The sequence below is a fragment of the Erythrolamprus reginae genome, chromosome 7 (genome assembly GCF_031021105.1).
Source record: "Erythrolamprus reginae isolate rEryReg1 chromosome 7, rEryReg1.hap1, whole genome shotgun sequence".
NCBI classification, from domain to species: domain Eukaryota; kingdom Metazoa; phylum Chordata; class Lepidosauria; order Squamata; family Dipsadidae; genus Erythrolamprus; species Erythrolamprus reginae.
The window spans coordinates 86,646,372-86,668,776 of NC_091956.1; the positions used below are offsets into that span (position 1 = coordinate 86,646,372).

Here is a 22,405-nt window from a genome sequence, read left to right on the forward strand (position 1 = left end):
GGGTTTAGAAACCTTAGGACTACGTCACCTTAAACACGATCTAAACATAGCCCATAAAATCATCTGCTACAACGTCCTTCCTCTCAACGACTATTTCAGTTTCAACCACAACAACACATGAGCACACAACAGATACAAACTTAAAGTAAACCGCTCCAAACTCAACTACAAGAAATACAACTTTAGTAAATGAGTAGTTGATGCATGAAACCAGACTTTGTAGTATCGTCACCTAACCCCAAAAACTTGACCCTTAGACTCTCCACGGTTGACCTCTCCCGATTCCTAAGAGGTCAGTAAGGGGTGTGCATAAGTGCACTAGAGTGCCTTCCGTCCCCTGTCCTAATGTTTCTCTCTTACTAGTATCAGTTATATAAGTATTGTTATATCTCTGTATACCACCAATACATACTTGACAAAAGAAATACATAGAAATAATAAATAAATAGAAATAATAACTAACTAACTAACTAACTAACGAAAGAAAGAAAGAAAGAAACACAAAAAGAAGCAAATTCTTGTAAACAGATGTCAAGGTCAGATACTTGTAGAATAAATTTCATCTCCAGCGGATCCCTGACCTAGGATGGTGGTAACGTGTTTAGCCTCCAGTCCTGCCAAAGAGTGGTTTACTTAATGACTTTTCTTGTCTCCTTACCCCCCACGCACCCTCCTCTAAGGCCAACCACCTTTGACGGAAAAGAGTTTGTTAAGAGAGCTCCATGTCATTGAAAAACAATGGCGGTTAACCCTCCTCATCAACAGATGTTAACTGCAAAGTGATAATACAGAGGAGGGCAGGGAGGCGAGACGGGCCGTTGTTCCAGCCGAAGTTCGTCTTGGTAAACCAAAAGACCCACAGGATCCCCGATCCCAGCCGGATTTCATACTGCTTTTCCAAATACCCAGCCCTCTGCCTGGTCTGCTTTGATGTTCTCTCCCAGATGGAGAACACTGTACTTCCCCCTCTGCCTGAGCAAATAAAGGCAAAGACATGGGAGTTTTCTCAGCAAATACAGTCAGATGGCTTAGGCACGGCTGCCTTTCATAGTGCAATCCTTGGAATTGAGTCAGGCCACTAGTGGACCGGAGCTAAAAAAACATTGAGTGATGTCCCAAGAAAAGGCAAGGAAAAGGAGAAGGGTGTGCTCAAGAGGGCCCAGAGAACACTGAGGACAGGTCATAGTTTTATGGAAAAAATTAGGCCTCCTCACTTATCCACACTGGCACCGAAGGGCTGCAAAAAAATTTTAATACCACACTGTAGGCGTGGTTTATTTTGTGGGTGTGGCTCACTGGCCATGTGACCAAGTAGGAGTGGTTTGATGATCATGTGACCGGGGGGGTGGCTTAAAAATCATGTGACTGACTTAAGGGTGTCCTTGTTTCCTCCCAGGAGATTCCTAGAGAGGCCCCACGGAGGCTTCTCCTCACCTTTTCCACCCCTGTTTCCTTCCAGGAGATTCCTAGAGAGGCCCCACGGAGGCTTCTTCCCGCCTTTTCTGGTTACAGTTTTGGAGGCTCGGGTTCATATGTGGAAAAGGTAGAAGTGAGAAGAGGCAAAAAAATATTGAACACCCAGTTCGTATCTAGATAGGTTCGTAAGTAGAGGCGTTCGTAGGTAGAGGTACCACTGCACATAAACGCACAGAGAGAGACGCACATACTTTATGTATGACTTTGAGGAAATTCCACTAGTCCAAAGCCGAGCAACAAATAGAGAAATAAAGTCAATTAAATGTGCTTTCCCTCTCTCTCCCGCGTATGGTGGGCGCATGCGTGTGCTGGTCTACTAATACATATGCACAATCAGGTGGCTACACAGACCCAGGCCCTGCTCACTCACACATTGTTTTTACATTTAAATATATATTGCTTTTAAATTTTAAATGTAGATGCGCCTGATAAGAGCAATGTCAGCAGAGAAATTAGATTGTGAAGTCAAGTGAAGAATCCTCTTCGTTCAGGTGGTTCAGGCGGCCATCAACGTTTCCACTGCGGGAATTCGGCACGGCACCCAAAGCAGAATGAAGAGGGGGGGGATCCCCCCTACTTTCTGCCCCTCCTTCTTAAATGGGGCAACTATTCTAATAACCCACTGATATTGTAATCTTGCAGTAACACTATTTTATGGACTCGGGTTTCAATAATCCAATCAAGCCCAAAACTGGGCTGGGGTTTATTTATTTATTTATTCGATTTTTATGCTGCCCTTCTCCTTAGACTTATTATTATTATTATTATTATTATTATTATTATTATTGTGTTATTGCGACACAAGGAAAACCAACCAAACCAAACCGTCCTCAACTTACCACCAGAATTGAACCCAAAATTTGTTTAAGTAGGTCAGTCGTTAAGTGAATTTCACCCCATTTTATGACCTCTCTTGCTACCGTTATTGAGGGAATAACTGCAGTCCTTAAGTTACTAACTCGTTTACTCAATTAATCTGGCTTCCCCCCCAATGACTTTGCAGGTGAGAAGTTTGCAAAAAGTGATCACCTGAACACCCAGATTCTGTGACCGTCATAAATATGGATAAGTTGCCACATGTCTGATATTCGATCATGTGACGATTGAGTTGTTGCAATGGTCGTTAAATGGAAAACCCCCCCAGTAATTTTCAGTATTGTAACCAAACTAGTGATGAACTGCTGCCCCCACAGGGAGGGGGGGCACAATGGGGGTCGTATGTTTATGCAACATTTATTGAATACTTAATAGTTTTTTTAATTGTCCTTCCTACTCTAGTACCTTAATAGAATCCTTTATTACTTTTAAAACAGGAAATAATTAAATAGTATGCTTTTACCCGTAAATGCTTTAATCATTTTAATCATTATCTAGAACTGAACTTTTATAGCAATTAAAGAAAATTGAGCTACTTGCCTAATCCGTTATCATACTGAACCTTGTGGGTTCAGTACAAAACCTTAAAATGTTGCTGTGCTCCTCAAGAAATAATGCAAATAATTTGTCCTTTTTGTGGTTATTCCAATAATGTCACTTAATCAACTGAGAAAGAGTCCAAGCACCTATTTGAAAACTTATCTTGGTCGGTAAGCCACTCCCACCCAGTCACATGACCTTTAAGCCATCCTCTGGTCACACGGCTGACAAGCCACTCCCCCCACCCAGTCACATGACCATCAAGGCACACCCACACAATAAGCCCCGCCCCGCAGTGTGGTAGTAACATTTTTTGCAGCCTTTCACTGCTTCCAATGGCCACCAAATGAGCTGCTGGGAGCTGAGGGCTTTGTTGCGTGAATTCTGTGACTGACAGAAGGTTTTTCTTAGCCCATCAGAAATCTATCTAGGAGGCTTTTAGGCTCTTGGAAGCACCTGGGAAATAATTCCCAAATTACGCCTGCATTTCTACCCAGGTCTTGTAAAGTTTTCCAAGGCAGAGGTTGCCAAATGAGGCCTCCGTTATAATGCCCAGAGTCATCTAGCAAATCTAAAATCAATACCCCCATTTTTATTCTAAGTTTAAAAGTGCTGCCAAGTATATTAATGTGTCCGTTGCGCCTCCTTGTCTGCATTTCTGCTTTTGTTCATTTCTGAATGTTTACTTCTTAAGACACGGACCGCCAGATTATTTCAGCCTCTGAAGATAATGGAGTACAATTACAGAGATGGAAAGGATCTTGAGGATCATCTAGCCCAGGGGTCCTCAAAGACTTGTGGACTTCAACAAATACCTTCAATTTGCCAAGGTTGGGAAACACTGGCCTATGGCACACACGCTATAAGTTCGCCATCACTGCTGTTATGTTTGCACGTTGCTTAATAAAGGAGACCACCGATTGGACCAGATGCAGCCAATAGGAAACCGCAGGCGCGACCAATAGAAAGCCTGCAAAGCGCAGCCAACGGGAAGACAGATCTTTGTCGAATCTCTTCTTAAAAATCTTCGGTATTAGAGCATCTCATTTCTGGAGGCAAGTTGTTCCACTGACCAATTGTTGTAACTGACAGGAACTGTCTCTTTAGTTCTAGCTGGAATCTCTCCTTCTTTAGTTTCCAACCATATTTCGTGTCCTGCCTTCAGTTGCTTTGGGGAACCCTCTTCCTTGTGGCAGCCCTTTAGATATTGGAACATTGCTATTGCGTCACTCCACTAGTCCTCATCAGACCGGATTGCTGATGTTCTCCTCATCCTTGTGGTGGGCCTCACATTCTGATCTTAGCTGAACCTCTAAGATTTTAATCAATATTGATTGTTTCTTCACTGCTTATTTGACCCCCATGACAATCATTAAGTGTTGGACCACATGGTTCTTGACAAATGTCTCTTTCTCTTTTATGTTGCCGATCAGTTTCCGGTCACAATTCAAAGTGTTGGTTATGACCTATAAAGCCCTTCATGGCATCGGACCAGAATACATGCCTTCTGCCGCACGAATCCCAGCGACTGGTTAGGTCCCAGAGAGTTGGCCTTCTCCGGGTCCCGTCGACAAAACAGTGTCGTCTGGCGGAACCCAGGGGAAGAGCCTTCTCTGTGGTGGCCCCGACCCTCTGGAATCAACTCCCCCCCAGAGAATCTAATAAATAAATAAATGTACACTGAGAGCATCTGCACCAAGACAAATTCCTTGTGTGTCCCATCACACTTGGCCAATAAAATTCTATTCCATTCTATTCTATTCTATTCTATTCTACTCTATTCTACTCTATTCTATTCTTCTGCTCATACAATACACAATTTCAGGCAGATCCACCCATTTTCAAGCATTGAAACACAGGAGCAGCCAGGACTCTAGGCTCCTTCCAGATTCTCCATGTCCATAATCTTAGGGCCACACTTGGAGAGGAGCGATGGTGACATCCAGGCCAAAAGGCTGGGCTCCTTCCTTCCACCCTCCAGCCGAGCTTTCCTCCAAGGTAATTTGGTATCTGCTCAGCAGACTATTGAGGTGGTTGTTTTTGGCTCTTACAAGAGAACTGATCCCTGAAGTGAAGCCAAGAACTTGTAATCGTTTGCTTTGACTGTTTGTTCAACAGTCTGGTTTTCTTGGGCCTTGGAGAAGTTTGATGACAGGCTGACGTCCAGTTCCAAGGAGCTCCACAGTCCTGGAGAAGATGCTGAAGTTGGTACTAAAGGTCCAAGGTCCTTAGGTGCATTATTATGAAAAGTGCAATTCTCAACACTGTCCAGGGCATCTAAAGAAAATGTATATAAAACGTTTTACCATTAGCATCACTCCCCCACAAGGCTAGCAAAGATTTCACCTGATTTATCTCCCAAATGTTGGAAGTGTAAAGAAAAAACTTGGCACCTACTAACACAGGTGGTGGATTGGTCCACAGGCAAAGAGTTGCTAGAACAGGATTTATTTATTTATTATATTTGTGCGCCGCCCCTCTCTGGAGACTCGGAGCGGTTCACAACAGGAATATAAAACAAAACAGTCCAGAGGCTTCAGTGAGGCCTGTATATATGCATGGAGTGAGCTGCGCACGCCTGTGCATGGGGAGAGCATTGCATTATGGGTGTGAGCACGTGCGCAAGCCCTACCATACACGTACATGCCCTTTTGGCACCCAAGCAAAAAAAGGTTCGCCATCACTGCTGCTAGAGATGAATCCTTGGTCCATTCCATTGGACTATTTGCTTTGGAGGTCAGACAATATATGGGAAATTTTCATTCCCAGTTTTTAGAAAATCCGTGGGAACACGTGGCAGTTTGCACCAAGAAGAGGGCAGCTGTGTTTATTTTCTAAGTCTGTACGAGGCAGCTCAGAGTCAGGACAATTAACGTGGGTGCTACTATTATTATTCTTAGAAGAGACATTTTAAAAAGATTTTTATCCTGACTTGATTATGTTTATAAATAATTCAAGGCGGTGAACATATCGAATACTCCTTCCCACTCCCCCCCTTTTTTTAAACCACAACATCAACTCTGTGTGGTTGATCTGAGAGAGAAAAGGACTGACCCAAAGTCATCTTCCATGTTTAAGGCAGGGCTAGAAGTCCCCGTCTCCTGGTGTCTCGCCTGGTGCCTCAAGGTATCAAGCTAGAAACTAGGAGATTGTAAATTCTGCTCTTGTAGTAGATACAGAGCTACCTGGGTGATCCAGGACCAGTCACTCTCTCTGTCTCAGCCCTAGGAAAGAATAGCCATAGCAACAGCTTACAAAACTTTCACCAGACCAATCCTTGAATACAGCTCATCTGTCTGGAACCCTCTAGAAAATGTCCAGAGATCCTTTACGAGAAGAGCCCTCCCCTCCTCCACTCACACTCCTACAAAACTAGACTTAAAATCCTGGGCATAGAAAGATTAAAACTACGTCGCCTTAAACACGACCTAAGCACAGCCCATAAAATCATCTGCTACAACGTCCTTCCTGTCAACGGCTACTTCAGCTTCAACCACAGCAACACACGAGCACACAACAGATACAAACTTAAAGTAAACTGCTCCAAACTCGACCACAGGAAATACGACTTTAGTAACCAAGTAGTTGATGCCTGGAACTTAGTACCAGACTCAGTAGTATCATCACCTAACCCCAAAACTTGACCCTTGGACTCTCCACTGTTGACCTCTCCCGATTGCTAAGAGGTCAGTAAGGGGCGTGCATAAGCGCACCATCCCCTGTCCTAATGTTTCTTTTATTCTTTTATTAGCATCATGTGTATGAATATTATTATATCTAAAGTTTCTTATTTTTTCATGTTACTAGTATCATGTATATGAATACTATTATAGCTTTACACACCTCCAACATGCAGACAAAACAAACGCACAAACAAACAGTGCTTTACAACCCTCTCTAAGCAGTTTACCCAAAAAACCTGGGTCCTCATTTTATCGACCTCGGAAAGATGGACGGCTGAGTCCCCCGTGAGCCTGCTGAGACTCGAAGTAGCTTGCAGGGCTGCACTCTAACCACTGCACCACCGAGGCTCTGTTGAGCAATGGCCAAGCACTTCTGAAATCTTGTGAAGAAAAATGCAGGGCTATATCCAGGCAGGCAGCTGAGGAATTCAAGATTGGTGAAGTTAAAATGAACTCACCTGACCTGGAACCTGGGGCTACAGTTCATTTTAGCTTTCTGCCCACATGTCACCAATCTCTCCAATGGCTGGCTCAAAATTAATTAATGGTAAATGAAAATATTTTGATTCATTTACTATCATTTACAATTCATCCAGGACATTAACTTTACCACCAAATATCTAAGTAGAATATCCAGCAAGCCTGGAACGATATGGCTCACATGCTTTGAAAAAACCTCATCTGTATTTATGAAAGTTATTCATTCATTTAAGATTCCAGAGTTTGATTTCGTTAAATTTGAGAATGGTATCATTTCTGTTGATGGAAAGAAGTATAACTGATCTTAAAAAATGATTCTAAATTCTGGATTTATTTTAACGTAATGTTACATTTTAGCTTGATAAATTCACAATCTTGCATGTGGTTCGTGCAACATAAGGCTGTCTCAGTAAGACATAAATTCAGCTATAACACAGAAAATATTGCTCATAATTTTCCAAAATGCCTCCTTTATTCAGTTTAGCCAGCATTATTCCACATTCTTTGATAAAGCAAAGTTACAAGGCCAGTGCTCATGCATATATAGGAGCCTGAATAAGTGCCCTACAGACACCGTCATAGGATAGAACTTAGAATAGCAGGCTTACAAGGGACCCGGGAGGTCTTCTGGTCAAACCCTACTTGAGCAGGAGGCTCCATGCCAATGACGGGCTCCTACGGGGACGGTCAGGTATGCAGAACCGGTAGAGACATTTTGGTCAGGTACGAAGAACTGGTAGAAAAAAAATTGAATCTTTTTCTTTTTTCTCTCTTCTGGGCTCTGGGTCTGTTTTTCCTATCGCAGGAAATGAGGTTGAATGTGTATAAGTTTAGTACACACACAGTTTATATAGTAGATAATGTATATTTTTGTGTGCCTGTGTGTAGTATGTATGTACACAAATGGCATATAGACATAGAATTAAATAGTACATTTTGGATGTTCAGTCATAGTAAATAGAGAGGGAAATTGCATCTCTTTGAGGGCAGGGGAGGCCAGGCATCCTGACCCAAACCCTGGACGTGAGTGACGTCCAGTTGGCCACCTTTAAGCCAGTCACATGACCTTTAAGCCAGCCCCCGGTCATATGATCGTCAAACCACTCCCACCTGGTCTCATGGCCAGCAAACCACACCCACAAAATAAGCCACACCCACAGTGTGGTAGTAAAAAAAATTCAAGCCCTTCAACTGCCTTATACCATTTCAGATAAGAGGCTGCCAATCTCTTCAGGCAAGAGCCTGAAGACCGGTCTATGTCACCAGGCATGGGCCAACTAATGTATCCCCTTTTCTGACCATTAAAGTTATGAGTGAGTATGATTGTGTAGTATCGATTATTTTTTAGATAATGGGTTTTAGTTACAGTTTTTAATTATTATATTTATTTCTGTATTGTTTTATTGTTGTTGTGAGCTGCCCCGAGTCTTCGGAGAGGGGCGGCATACAAGTCCAATAAATTATTATTATTATTATTATTATTATTATTATTATTATTACTTTATTACTACTACTACTATTACTATTACTATTATTAAAAGCCTCCAGCTTTGAGGCACCCACAACTAACCAGTGGAAAACAACAACTTTGGATGGTCAACGAACTGCCACGAGTCAAGGACTAAATTTATCACCCAAGAATCTGCTACTAGGATCAAAGAGATACTAAAATGTCTGGATTCTAAGAATCTGAAACGGTTCTTGGATGTTCTGGTTTTTAAAAAAAATTATTATTATTATATTGATGGTCTTTGACTGTAATAAAGGTCTATTATTATTATTATTATTATTATTATTATTATTATTATTATTGTTATTATTCCACTAGTTAATTGTTCCCATCGTTAGGAAATTTCTCCTTAATTCTAGGTTGCTTTTCTCCTTGATTATTTTCCATCCGTTGTTTCTTGTCTTCTGGTGCTTGGAAAAACAGTTGGACCATTTTAGGCTTCAGAGAGAACGATGGAGACACACCATCCACTATATCAGCTTTTTATTGCTTTCAGTTCCCAATTTACTTCAGATGCTCTCATATTGCCCGTTTCATGATGGGCATTTTTTTCCACTGCATAAACGCTCATTATCTGAGAAGCCAGAAAGCATCTCCTTCCGTTTTAGGTGCTTTTGCTGACATCAATGAGAGGAACTCTGACCATGATGTCATAGTATTTATGGTGAGCTCCTTGACCTGAAAGCCACAGGAAGTTTGAAAAAAAAATAACATGAAGGGATCAATAAGAGCCAAGAAATTCATATGGGCTAAAATAACACTTTGTGTAAGGTGTTTGCTATAATAACCACGCTAGCCTTGCTCCCTTGCTTAGAATTTATGTTTCTAAATTGAACGGCCTCCATAATTATAATCATTAAAATATTGGAAGATCATAAAGTCAAATTTTGCTCAAGGATTTTGTTTTACAGGGACGGTTTGCTAATTTGATTTCAGCCATCAAACCAGTTAATAGAGGTTATATTGCACCAACTACAGCTGTCCGGTAATAATCGGAGAGAAGCTAATGGTTCACTTGATGCTTTTCCCCCCTCTATACTTGCTTGGACCATTATGAGCTCTTGACTCTATACAGGCAGCAGGTCAGGGTGGCATCAGCTATCAACCAGCATGGCAGTTTTTATAGTGGTGAAGGATTTTTGCTCAGGGATTTCGTGTAGTTCTATGCTACCCTCATTTCTAGCAGGCTCAGTTTTGTGATGGGAGATGGCCTTTTTTTTTTTTTTTGTTATAAATTTCCAGTACAGTGGTGCCTCTACTTACGAACTTCATTCATTCCGTGACCAGGTTCTTAAGTAGAAAAGTTTGTAAGAAGAAACAGTTTTTCCCATAGGAATCAATGTAAAAGCAAATAAGGCATGTGATTGGAGAAACCACAGGGAGGGTGGAAGCCCTGTTTCCTCCCAGGAGATTCCTAGAGAGGCCCCACAGAGGCTTCTCTCCGCCTTTACCAGCCCTGTTTCCTCCCAGGAGATTCCTCGAGAGACCCCACGGAGGCTTCTCTCCACCTTTTCCGGCCCTGTTTCCTCAGAGGAGATTCCTAGAGAGGCCCCACGGAGGCTTCTCTCCACCTTTTCCGGCCCTGTTTCCTCCCAGGAGATTCCTAGAGAGGTCCCACAGAGGCTTCTCCCCGCCTTTACAGGTTACAGTTTCGGAGGTTTGGGTTTATAATTGGAAAATGGTTCTTGAGAAGAGGCAAAAAAATCTTCAACACCCGGTTCTTATCTAGAAAAATTTGTAAGTACAGGTAGTCCTCAACTTATAACAGTTCATTTAATGACCTTTTCTGGATCCTATGGTCACTTGATTAAAATTCAGATGCTTGACAAGTGGTTCATACTTATGGCAATTGCAATGTCCTGGGGTCATGTGGTCAAGTTTCACAAATTTCTGACAAAGTCAATGATTCACTTAACAACCATATTACTAACTTAACAACTTCACTGATTCACTTAACAATGGTGGCAAGAAAAGTTGCGAAATGGAGCAAATAATGTTTCATTTAGCAACATTAAATTTTGTGCTCAGTTGTGGTCATAACTCGAGGGCTACTTGCGGTGAAGGGCTGCAAAATATTTTACTACCACATTGTGGATGTGGCTTATTTTTTAGGCATGGCTTGCTGGCCATGTGACCAGGTGGGTGGTTTGACGATCATGTGACTGGAGTGGCTCAAAGGTCATGTGACTGGCTTAAAGGTGGCCAACTGGACGTCACTCACGTCCAGGGTTTGGGTCAGAGTGCCTGGCCTCTGCTCACCTCCAAGAGAGACAATTTCCCCATCTATTTACTATGACTGAACATCCAAAACATGCAATTTAGTTCTATGTATATTACACACAGGCACACAAAATATGCATTATCTACTATATAAATTGTATATATGTGTACATACACACACACATATGCACAGCTCTTCTAAAATTATACACATTCAACCTCATTTACTACAACAGGATAAACATACCCAGAGCCCAGAAATGGAAAAAAAAAGAATCAATTTTTTTCTACTGGCTCTGCGTACCTGACCGTACCTGTAGGCGCCCATCCCTGGCTACTTGTACGTGGTATGACTCCTCCCCTTTATGAAGTCTGTCCTCTTGTCCACCCACTCCCACTACAAGGCCTTTGTTCCAAAGTCCTCAATCTTCACAACTCGGGCTTGTCGAAATCTGCAATAGATTATCAGCTCAAAACATTTTTTGCAGAACATCAAAGGTGACAAGTAAAAAGACAAAAAGGAGAAAAAAAATATCTCCATAGTTTAAAAAAATATTTAGAAGTGGTTATTTCAGAAGATTTTGTGCTTCCTTTGATGCACATCCTTCCAAAGTGACATAATCCAATTCCCTTCCCTGGGAACTTTTAACACTGAATGTGGCTGTGCAAATATGTTTATTTACTACTTAACATCATTTTAGTTCAATCAGCTTTTATCTCCTTCTTCTTTAACAACCATCCTATGACCAAACATTTGAAACATTTAAAAAAAAAACAATTGCCACGATATATTTCAGTCTGAGAATCTACTATTTTTGGTCACAATGCAAAGCTCGCCTCCCACGACAACAGAGTCCTCTGGTTTGCAACAAAAGCTTGAAAATAACATGTCCCTGTTTCACTTTATCCCTTCGGAAGGAAGGAAGGAAAGAAAGAAAGAAAGAAAGAAACTACAATCCTATACTTGTTCAACAAAACAAATGAATAAATAAACAAACAAACAAATAAATAAACAAATAAATAAATAATATAAATCCAATCGACAAACAAGAAAGGAAGGAAGGAAGGAGGGAGGGAGGGAAAGAAAGAAAGAAAGGGAAGGGACAGACAGAAAGAAAGGAAATAAAGAAAGAGGAAGGAGAGCAGGAAGAAAGGAAGAAGAAAGAAAAAAGAAAGAAAGAGGAAGGAAAGAAAAAAAGAAAGAAAAAGGAAAGAAAGAAAGAAAGAAAGAAAGAAACTTTGGTGCTAACTTTCCACCCTCTCCACTGTATCCCTTTCCCCCCTCACTATAAGTTGAGTTTTGTGTTTGTCTTTCTTCCAGAAAAACCCAAAGAGGTCCCATTATACAAGCAGGTCAAAGAGAAAGCAAATTGAGGGCTAACAAGTGTTGGAGTTCAGCAGCCAGACAAAGTGAGCGTTGACCAGGGAGGGAGGGAGAGAGAAAGAAAACACCGGAGCAGCCTTCAGAGGAAGAAAAGCCCAGCTGAGCGATCTGAAGGATGACAAGCTCAGTGGAGGAGCCCAAGCTGGGGCTGTTTGATGTGGGAGGTCCTGGAGGCACCTGCTGGGGGTCCCCCTGGGGACATCTCATTACCCGTGTCATCAAAGCCCCCCTAGGGCCAGCGAATCATAACATTATCTCTGACATAACCGCCGAGACACCCGGTTCCTCGGGCAGTCTATAAACATCCCTGTAGTAACCAATTCATTGTACCTTGACACCCCGGCTCGGGCTCCCTGCCCTTCAGGGCGCCCTACGAATTGCCCCAGTCATTCATCAAAGTTTCTCAGAGTGCATTGCACACCGCCTTAAATTTAATTAAAGCAACCTTGACTGCATTGCAATCCTAGGGGAGGGGTTTTGCCCCCCTCCCTGGAACCTTTGCGGCTATTGTTAGGCCGGACCACCGTTGCCTTTTAGACGTCTTCTACCCAGCTGAGGAGGTTTCCTTCACCTCTTGTCTTTCACACTCAACATCTTATATATATATAAGTCACATGTTTTTGCTGAATTTGAAAAGGGAGATTAGGACTATATAGCTGAAGGGATTTGGATACTGTAGCCTAGAGGTTAATTCTCTACCTTACAAGGCAAATGTTGCAGGTTCAAGTCCCAGTGAGGGTATAGTATATACAGTGGTACCTCTATTTATGAACTTAATTCATTCCGTGACCAAGTTCTTAAGTAGAAAAGTGGGCCTAGGCAGATCAGAGTTATGCCAAAAACTGATTCTGAAAAGCCAAGGCCCTTGGGCACAGAAAGTGTTTTTCCTGAAGGAAACGTATGTTTTTGCATTTCAAAAGTGCTTTGGGGCCTTGGGAGGGGGAGAAATCCGCCCCTCCCGCAGGAAGGACATCTAACTGCATCAAAGCCAGGTCAAAGCCCCCCCCCACGCCCCCTCCACAAACCTTCCATGTTCTACAGCTCCAGAATCAGTAGCATCATCCCAGCCCAGCGCATTGTCAATGCCGGGCTATGCAAACAGGAAGACGGATGGTTTCTCAGGCAAACTTGAGCGCACAATGGGAAAGGTGCGGAGGCAAAGACATTATAACCGCCTCCCTTTGAAATGACCTGACAGTTGACAGATGAGTATCCATAAAACCCACAAAGGCCGCCTGTGTAAAGCCCCTGCGCCCACCCCGTTCTCCCTGGGAAACTATTTACCTTCAGCTAGGAGAGAAAATATTATTTTCTAGGGCAATTATTTCCCCGACTTTAAATGGGGAAGGGGGTCATTAAAAAGCTTCCTTTGTTCTGAGTTCTCTTCTGCTGAAAAGCACAAGTCGGAGGAGCCTGTCTCCCTTGGAACGGTTGGGCTGAACATGTTTCCCAGAAATGGGGATGTGCGGGAGAAGGAGGGGTGGGGAGAGAGTTGTGTCCTTCTGCTGCCCGGAGTGTGGGGAAGTTTATTTATGGTTTACAGGGTGTGTTTGGGACGAGGGACGCTTGCCTGTCTCTTTGGGAGAACATAGACACCTACAGTGCATATAGACAGGCAGGGGTTGTAACGGTGCGATGCACATGCAGCTTCGGGTCACAGAAAGCAAAACCTCACGAGAGGACGTGTGGGCGAGAGAGATTTTGGCATTTACCCTGTTGCCGAAATCTCTGTCTCGCACGCGTGTCCCCTCACAACATTTTCCTGGCACAGAATGCGAAATGCACGCACAGAAGCAAAACCTCCTGGGACACACACACCGGAGACATGGAGTTGTGTGCGCAGCTCCATTTTCGCTACCGGTGTGCAGTGTGTCACATATCGGATAGGAACACGATCCTGGACATAGGGATCAGTTGTTGCAAGTGAACAGATGAACAAATGATGGGATGACACCAGTGGTGGGCAGCAGCTGGTGCATGCAGGTACGAGGTTCCGGTAGGTTGGTTGCATCCAGGTGCGAGGTTCCGGTAGGTTGGCTGCACTCAGGTATGACGCTCTGGTAGGTCGGCTGAACCCAGGTACGAGGTTCCAGTAGGTCGGCTCCACCCAGGTGCGAGGCTCCGGTAGGTCGGCTGAACCCAGATATGAGGTTCTGGTAGGTCGACTGCCCAGGTACGAGGTTCCAGTAGGTCGGCTGCACCCAGATACGAGGTTCTGGTAGGTCGGCTGCACCCAGATACGAGGTTCCGGTAGGTTGGCTGCACCCAGGTGCGAGGTTCCGGTAGGTCGGCTGCACCCAGATACGAGGTTCCGGTAGGTCGGCTGCACCCAGATACGAGGTTCCGGTAGGTTGGCTGCACCCAGATACAAGGTTCCGGTAGGTCGGCTGCACCCAGATACGAGGTTCCGGTAGGTCGGCTGCACCCAGATACGAGGTTCTGGTAGGTCGGCTGCACCCAGATACGAGGTTCCGGTAGGTTGGCTGCACCCAGGTGCGAGGTTCCGGTAGGTCGGCTGCACCCAGATACGAGGTTCCGGTAGGTCGGCTGCACCCAGATACGAGGTTCCGGTAGGTTGGCTGCACCCAGATACAAGGTTCCGGTAGGTCGGCTGCACCCAGATACGAGGTTCCGGTAGGTCGGCTGCACCCAGATACGAGGTTCCGGTAGGTCGGCTGTGCCCAGGTACGAGGTTCCGGTAGGTCGGCTGTGCCAAGGTGCGAGGCTCCGGTAGGTTGGCTGCACCCAGATATGAGGTTCCGGTAGGTCGGCTGCACCCAGATACGAGGTTCCGGTAGGTCGGCTGCACCCAGATACGAGGTTCCGGTAGGTCGGCTGCACCCAGGTACGAGGTTCCAGTAGGTCAGCAGACATGCATGTGAGGAATTGGTGAGATACTGGTGATTTTTGGCATCTTTTGCTTCGGCGCATGAGTGGAAGCAAAGAAATAGGAAAAAACCCACCCAAATCTATACTGCGCCAGCATCCTCACTCGAGCGAGATTTGGGCGATTTTACTTGCTAAAAAATCTAGCCAAAAATCGTCCAAATCTCACACACACAAGGTTGCTTGCGTGAGATTTCAGTTGCTGCGCATGCACGGCAGTTGAATCTCGTGCGAGTGCGTGTGATGGATGCGTGAGCACCGGACACACACACACGCAGCATTGGCGGCTGGTAGCCCGTCACTGGATGACACAACTCCGCCTACTGTTCCCGCCTCCCAGAAAAAACTGAGAGAGCAGAGAAAACGGAGTTGACAGGGGAAGGGGAAGAGATAGGTGACCTTCTGGAGATCTTTCCTAGAAAGCAACATGAGAAAATATTATTTGACTGGAAGAGTAGCAGATGCTTGGAACAAACTCCCAGCAGATGTGGTTGGTCAACCCACAGGGACTGAATTGAAACATGCCTGGGAGAAACACAGATCCATCCTAAGATAAAACACAGGGCAGACGAGATGGACCAGGGGGTCTTTTTCTGCCGTCCATCTTCTAGGTTTCTATGGATTTCACCGCTGAGCTGAATGCCGTAGAGCCATTGGAAGCAAACCCACCGACAGTGGCTGTCCAGCATTGACATCATGTGACACCCTCGTCACCTCCTTCCCAGTTGATGGTGGGTGGTCTCCCTCCCCACTCCCTTCTTTTCCACATGCTTGTCTCTCCTTTGTCCTTCCCCAGCAATTGGACAGAAAGGCCGGGCGGAGGGGGGGGGGATGTCAACGGCTGAAAGACGAGATTGCTGGTTGCACCGAAGGTGGCAGAAGAGCATTGAATGCTGCCACCAGGAAGTGATGCATAAAGTCATTCGATGTGAAGGGCCGGGCAACAGTGCCGAGATTTATCTGGGAGTTTAATCAGAGAGAAGAATTGCAAAAGAAAAGGATGGAGATGGCAGGAGCTGCAAAGTTATGTGCTTGACCTTTCTATAACTAACTCTCCCCCCTCCCCCTCCCCCTCCTCTTCCAAAAGAGATTAAGAAGGAGAGAAAGCAATTCCAGGGCATCGCGGCTGCCTCTGTCAAAGGAGTGGACACCTATTCCTCTCCCTCTCTTTAAAAGGAGAAATGCAGATGAAGTCAGACTGATGGACCTTAACCTGACACCTCAATAAGATTCCTCTGCCAGCCAAGTGACTGTCCCTTATGAATTGCTAGATTGCAAAGAGGCCTTTGGCTTTGCCAGAAGTCCATTGAGCTGCTCCGTTGACTTTCTCTCTCTCTCTCTCTCTTTTTTTGGTACTCTACTATTATTTACTTTTTCAACCGGTTCTCTAGGCTCATCATCTTCAACCTTCTGAGTCTCAGGACAAATATTTAGACCGGATATGCACCGATGGACTCACGCTTACCTAGTACACTTCGTAAAAATAATATTTATATGGTAATAAGTGAAGGGTGAAGGTTAGTTCTCTAAGCTTGTGGGTTGGCTTCCGGACGTTTCATTAGCAGGCTAGGTCAGTGATGGCAAACCTATGGCATGGGGGCCACAGGGGGCACATGGAGCCATATCTGCTGGCACGCGAGCTGTTGCCCTAGCTCAGCTCCAACATGCATTTTTGGCTCACACGGAGGCTCTGGGAGGGCGTTTTTGGCCTCCAGAGAGCCGCCAAGGAGATGGGGAGGGCGTTTTTACCCTTCTCCGGCTCCAGGGAAGCCTTTGGAGCCTGGGGAGGGCAAAACATGAGCCTACTGGGCCCACCAGAAGTTGGGAAACAGGCGGTTTCTAGCCTTCAGAGGACCTCTGGCGAGTGGGGGGAGATGTTTTCGCTGTCCCCGGGCATTGAATTACGGGTGTGGGCACTCACGCATGCACGACAATGTGTGCACATGCTCCCTGTCCTAATGTCTTTTTATCTTTGCTATCTACTTTATACTTATGTTAAACATACTTTAATACTATATTTGTTTGATAAATACAGGAAGGAAGGAAGGAAGGAAGGAAGGAAGGAAGGAAGGAAGGGGAAGGAAGGGGAAGGAAGGGGAAGGAAGGAAGGAAGGAAGGCAATTTCTGGAGATGTGACTGTAAGATTTGACCATTAACCGAGAAGTTAATGAAAAGAAGGCGGAAAAGAAGCGAGAGGGGAGGAGGAAGGCCGTACCTTCACGTCAGCACCTGAGACCTTGGGGGGGCTGAATAATTGATGTCTGTCATCAGTTTGCAGACATGCAAAAGAAAACAGAATAAAAAACAAAACAAAGCAAAACAGAAACGCATATGGCCTAAGAGGAACATTTATACAAAATGTAGGAAAATAGGTATGACGCCAAAGCTAAGATAAGGAATCGTTGAGTCTGTCATCTGCTGCGCTATCACTGTCTGGTCTGGTGCTGCAACCCAACAGGACCGACACCGACTTCAGAGGAGAATCAGAACTGCAGAAGAAACAATGGCTGCCAACCTGCCTTCTTCCATGGAGGACCTGTAGACTGCACGAGTCAAAAAGAGGGCGGGGGAAATATTGACTGACCCCTCGCATCCTGGACACAAACTGTTTCAACTCCTACCCTCAAAACGTTGCTACAGAGCACTGCACAACAAGGCAACTAGACACAAGAAGCGTTTTTCCCAAATGCCATCACTCTGCTAAACAAATCATTCCCTCAACACTGTCAAACCTTTTACTAAGTCTGCACTATTATTACTACTAGTGTTTTCTCATCATCCCTATCACCCATCTCCTCCCACTTAGGACTGTATGACTGTCACTTGTTGCTTGTATCCTAAGATTTTGATTAATATTTATTATTTCTTCATTGCTTATTTGACCCCTGTGACAATCATTAAGTGTTGTAGCACATGATTCTTGACAAATGTCTCTTTTTCTTTTATGGACACTGAGAGCATCTGCACCAAAGACAAATTCCTTGTGTATCCAATCACACTTGGCCAATAAAATTCTATTCTATTCTATTCTATTCTATTCTATAAGAAGACAGGTTTTAAATTTTTGATCAACCCAGAGGAAACCGTTATCTGCCGGCCCCGCTTGATAAATAGACCAAGGTTCACAGCAAACGACATTGTGGTTAAACTGATGATCTTGGCTTGCCAGTAAAACTTCGCCATCATCAAATCTGATTCTGTAGAGATCATGGCAAGCTCCTGGCTGATCACTTCGTCACCCTTCAAATTCACGACGGAATATTAAGTTATGGCAGTTAATTTGGGAATGAAAATTAAAAATTAATTGGTGGAAGACCCAGGAGACACAAGGACGTTTGGAAGAGGCAGCATTAAGTGAGTAACAAATACCCAGAGTAAAGAGTTTTATAGAGAAAGAGAAGATATAAATATAACGACTATAGAAAAGGCACCGCTAGTTTAAAAATATACAGCATATGTCATCCGTCTGTTAAATAGGAGATGAATTGGGATGAGCAGCATTCCGGGAGAGGTAGAGAGGGAGGAAGGGGAACGGGGAAAGGAGGAAGAAGAAGGGGAGGAAGGGAGGAAGGGGAGAGAAGAAGGAAGGTAGAAGGAGGAGAGAGAAATAGGAGGAGGGTCCCACAGGTACATAAGAACCTAAGAAGACCCCTGCTGAATCAGGCCAAAGTCCACTGAGTCCAGCATTTTATGTCCCATAGTGGCCCCCCAATTGTCCATGGGGATCTGGAGCAGAAAGAGAAGGCAAGACCCTCCCTTTCCCTGGACCCCCAACAAATGGGACCCAAGGGAACCCTGCCTGCCTCAACCAACCTAGAGGCGGCACTTGGACATCCCTTTCAATCACCATCATGGATACACTTGGCATCCCTGAATCTGCCTCATCCTGCCTTGATGCTCTCCAGGCTGACAGCTGTCACGACCTCTTCTGGAAGGGAATTCCATCAACCAACGACCCTCTGGGTGAAGAAATAATCTGGTCCAATGCCATGTGGGGCTTTATAGGTCATAGCCAACACTTTGAATTGTGTCCGGACACCAATTGGCAGCCAATGCTGACCGCGGAGTGCTGAAGAGACCTGGGCGTACCTGGGAAGTCCCATGACATTGCATTTTATGGGTTGGGTAATGTGCTTTTTTAAGAAAAGGCAGCCCTGCAACATGTTTGTAAAAGAAATGGCAGCTCTCCCTCTCCTCCCCCTTCCCCACAATGGAAGGCCTCTCAGTTTACACACTGAAATATGGACAGTTTAAACATCTGCGCCATTTGATTTTTTGGAGCCTCGGGAGACCTGCGAGCACCCCGTGTTCTTCCAAGATTAATGGAGTCTGGGATTCTTTTAGCTCGCTCGGAGCACCAGCGAGAGGAGATCACCCACAAATCTGTATGTGCCACAGCAAAGAACATATCTCATTAATGTATGATTAATAGCCACGGGTGGAGTGATTAATTAGTCATTTTGACAGTGGATTCAGCAATAGTCCACACTTTTGCTAAAGCAGCGAGGTGGGGTGGGCGGGTGGGCAGGAGTCGAAGGGATGAAGGAAATTCCCCCAATCAAGAAAAACGGGGGGGGGGGGGGTCTTCAATTTCATCTTGTTTGCTTTAAAGAACAAACCTTCCAGAATGAGACCCTTCAAAGATGATGGATCGTTCCTCTTTCTACCTGCAAGTTGGAAACTTAAGGTGTGTGTGGGGGGGGGGGGATATCTGTTTTTTTCTCTTTAAGTATTTGTGGACACAAGAGGTTGTGTTTTATTTTTTGCTCCACTTTGCCATCAAATTGGTCTGGTGTATTGTTGATAGAATAGAATAGAATAGAATTATTTATTGGCCAAGTGTGATTGGACACACAAGGAATTTGTCTTGGTGCAGATGCTCTCAGCGTACATAAAATAAAAAGAGACATTTGTCAAGAACCATGTTCAGGTTGAGTTTGACCCCAACAGCCTCCAGGCACCGGCACATCACTTCCACCACTTCGCTGACTGGACATGGGGTGGAGATGTGCAGCTGGGTATCATCAGTGTACATTTCCAGGAACGTGCACTTCCAATCATGCACTTTTGTCAGGATGTGTACCAGTGCGTAAGGTCAGCAGCATCTTCCCCTGGCAGCAGTGGGTCCTTCCCAGTTTGGACCCGGTCGGCTGAATCATTAACAACTCGCTAGTGACATAATTTTGACGTCAGGGACCTGGTTCTGTCTGTGCTGATTGTGATCATAAGTGGAGAAGTGTCTGTAGTATGTATGAGACGAGTGTGTCACTCTGGCGCTTGGATCAAAGGAGCTGAGACCTGTCTCACATTTCCCTGTGTGATGGGTGGGCAGCCTCCTCTTGGCCTGAACAGAAACATGAAATCTGCTACTCAAGCTGTGCTTTCCAAATTGATCCCGGCCTCTAATAACACAAAGAGGCACAAACATTATGTAAATTCTGCTTAAATATCACACACACACACACACCTAACCCCCTTCAGAAACTTTTTCTCACAGGAAAAATATATCCAGCTGGGTCAAGTTTCAATATTTCAAAAGAAATATATATTTCCCCCCAGAAGGCAGATTTGGCTAACAATGGCATTAGGCAGGCAGAGTTTATTCCACCTCTTGAAGTATAGCATAATATTTATCTCCGCTGGCAGCCCTTTGGGCTACTCAGATGGCTGCCTTTTCTTTTAATATACTGCTAATGGTTTGGATCAGATTACCATATGATAATATCTCGTAGCATACAACATGGAAGCAAGAGGCGTTGCGATTATAAATGCAGAGTGGGTGAGAGCAGTAGACCAAAGCGCTACCTTCGCTTTCCTGAAATGTTCTGTGTTTATTTAGCTAGGCCCCAAAACGAGGAACTTTGAAGTTTGGTAGGAGAAATGCTTGGTTTTCCCACCAAAGTCACACATGCTTAAAATGCACAACTTTGCTTGGGTGTGACCGTTATAGCAAACTTAACGGTAGATACTGCAAACTTAACAAAGAGATGGATAAAATTGAACGGGTCCAAAGACAGGCTACAAAAAGGGTGGAAGGTCTTAAGCATAAAACGTATCAGGAAAGACTTCATGGACTCCATCTGTAGAGTCTGGAGGACAGAAGGGAAAGGGATCGAAACATTTAAATATGTGAAAGGGCTAAATAAGGTTCAGGAGGGAAGTGTTTGTAATAGGAAAGTGAACACAAGAACAAGGGGGCACAATCTGAAGTTAGTTGGGGGAAAGATCAAAAGCAACGTGAGAAAATATTATTTCACTGAAAGAGCAGTAGATGCTTGGAGGTTGACTCAGCCTTCCATCCTTCCAAGGCAGGTAAAATGAGGACTGTGGAACTGACTAAAAGGACTTATGAAATCCAAAACAGAGATAAAACGGTCTTCTACATTGTTTGGGATCAGTGGGTAAAATGGGTAAAATGATTCAAACACAGTGAAAAGTAAAGGAAACGAAATAAACAAATCCAAAAACACAAAGAACTCACCCCAAATAGGAGAAATATTATATTTCAGATAAGAGATATAGCCAAAAATAATATATCTTTTTCTTGATTGATGATTATCTGATAAATTGTGAAAGGGAAAAATAATTAAGATATACAAATATATACAACAAATTTTGAAAAGTCGCAGTTTTAGCAATACAGTTGTGTGTGTAATGTTTTGTCGGTTTCTTACTATTGTTTGTTTTTGTTGTTTGTTTTTCTTTAATGTATTAAACTAATAAAGATTATTTTATTTTTAAAAATGAGGACTCAAATTGTTGGGAGCAAGAGGCTGATTCTGCAAAGCAGTACGAAGCGGTATATAAGTCGATGCGTGACTGCGGCTGTGGCTCAGAATGGGAGAATCTCCACTTTCTCGCGAGGTGAGTGTTTCACTTGATGCCTAATTGAAAGGGACGGTTTCCCCCTTTTAACAAAAGCTGCGTTTAGTTTCAGTTCATTGAAGCTAGAAAGATATTTTTCCCCAGTACAATTTCTTCCTTTCAAAGAGGAGCGGAGTAAGAAATTTATAGAACACTTCGGATATTCATCTTGGTTGCAATTAAAATGCATCGCTAACTCTCCGTCCAGACTTTGGGGGATTTGAAAAATTAAAATGTCATTTTGTAAATTTTCCCCCCCTCAAGGCGGTAAACATTCTGTGAATTAGTGCATTGTTCTCAGCAGTTGGCCACAACATTAGGCAATGTTTTGCGAAATTCAGCCTTCAGGTCCATATTTCATTCCCTCCACAAACCCAGAATTTAGCACACGCCTTCTAGGCCATGCATATGCATGTAGGTAAACCCAGACCGTGAAACCGGATAGAGACGGTTTCAAATTTTATGGCAAAATCTGACACTGTCGAC

The 22,405-nt window shown here is 44.2% G+C and overlaps 1 long non-coding RNA gene across 1 annotated transcript in view; it reads left to right on the forward strand.

Annotated features, from left to right (window-relative positions):
- The window catches only part of LOC139169994 (uncharacterized), a 68,911-nt gene extending 47,017 nt beyond the window's left edge, over window positions 1-21,894 (forward strand). The window contains exon 3 of the long non-coding RNA XR_011559559.1: window positions 21,804-21,894. This is a non-coding gene — a long non-coding RNA (uncharacterized lncRNA). The remainder of the gene's footprint in view (window positions 1-21,803) is intronic.
- The last annotated feature ends 511 nt before the right edge of the window (window positions 21,895-22,405 follow it).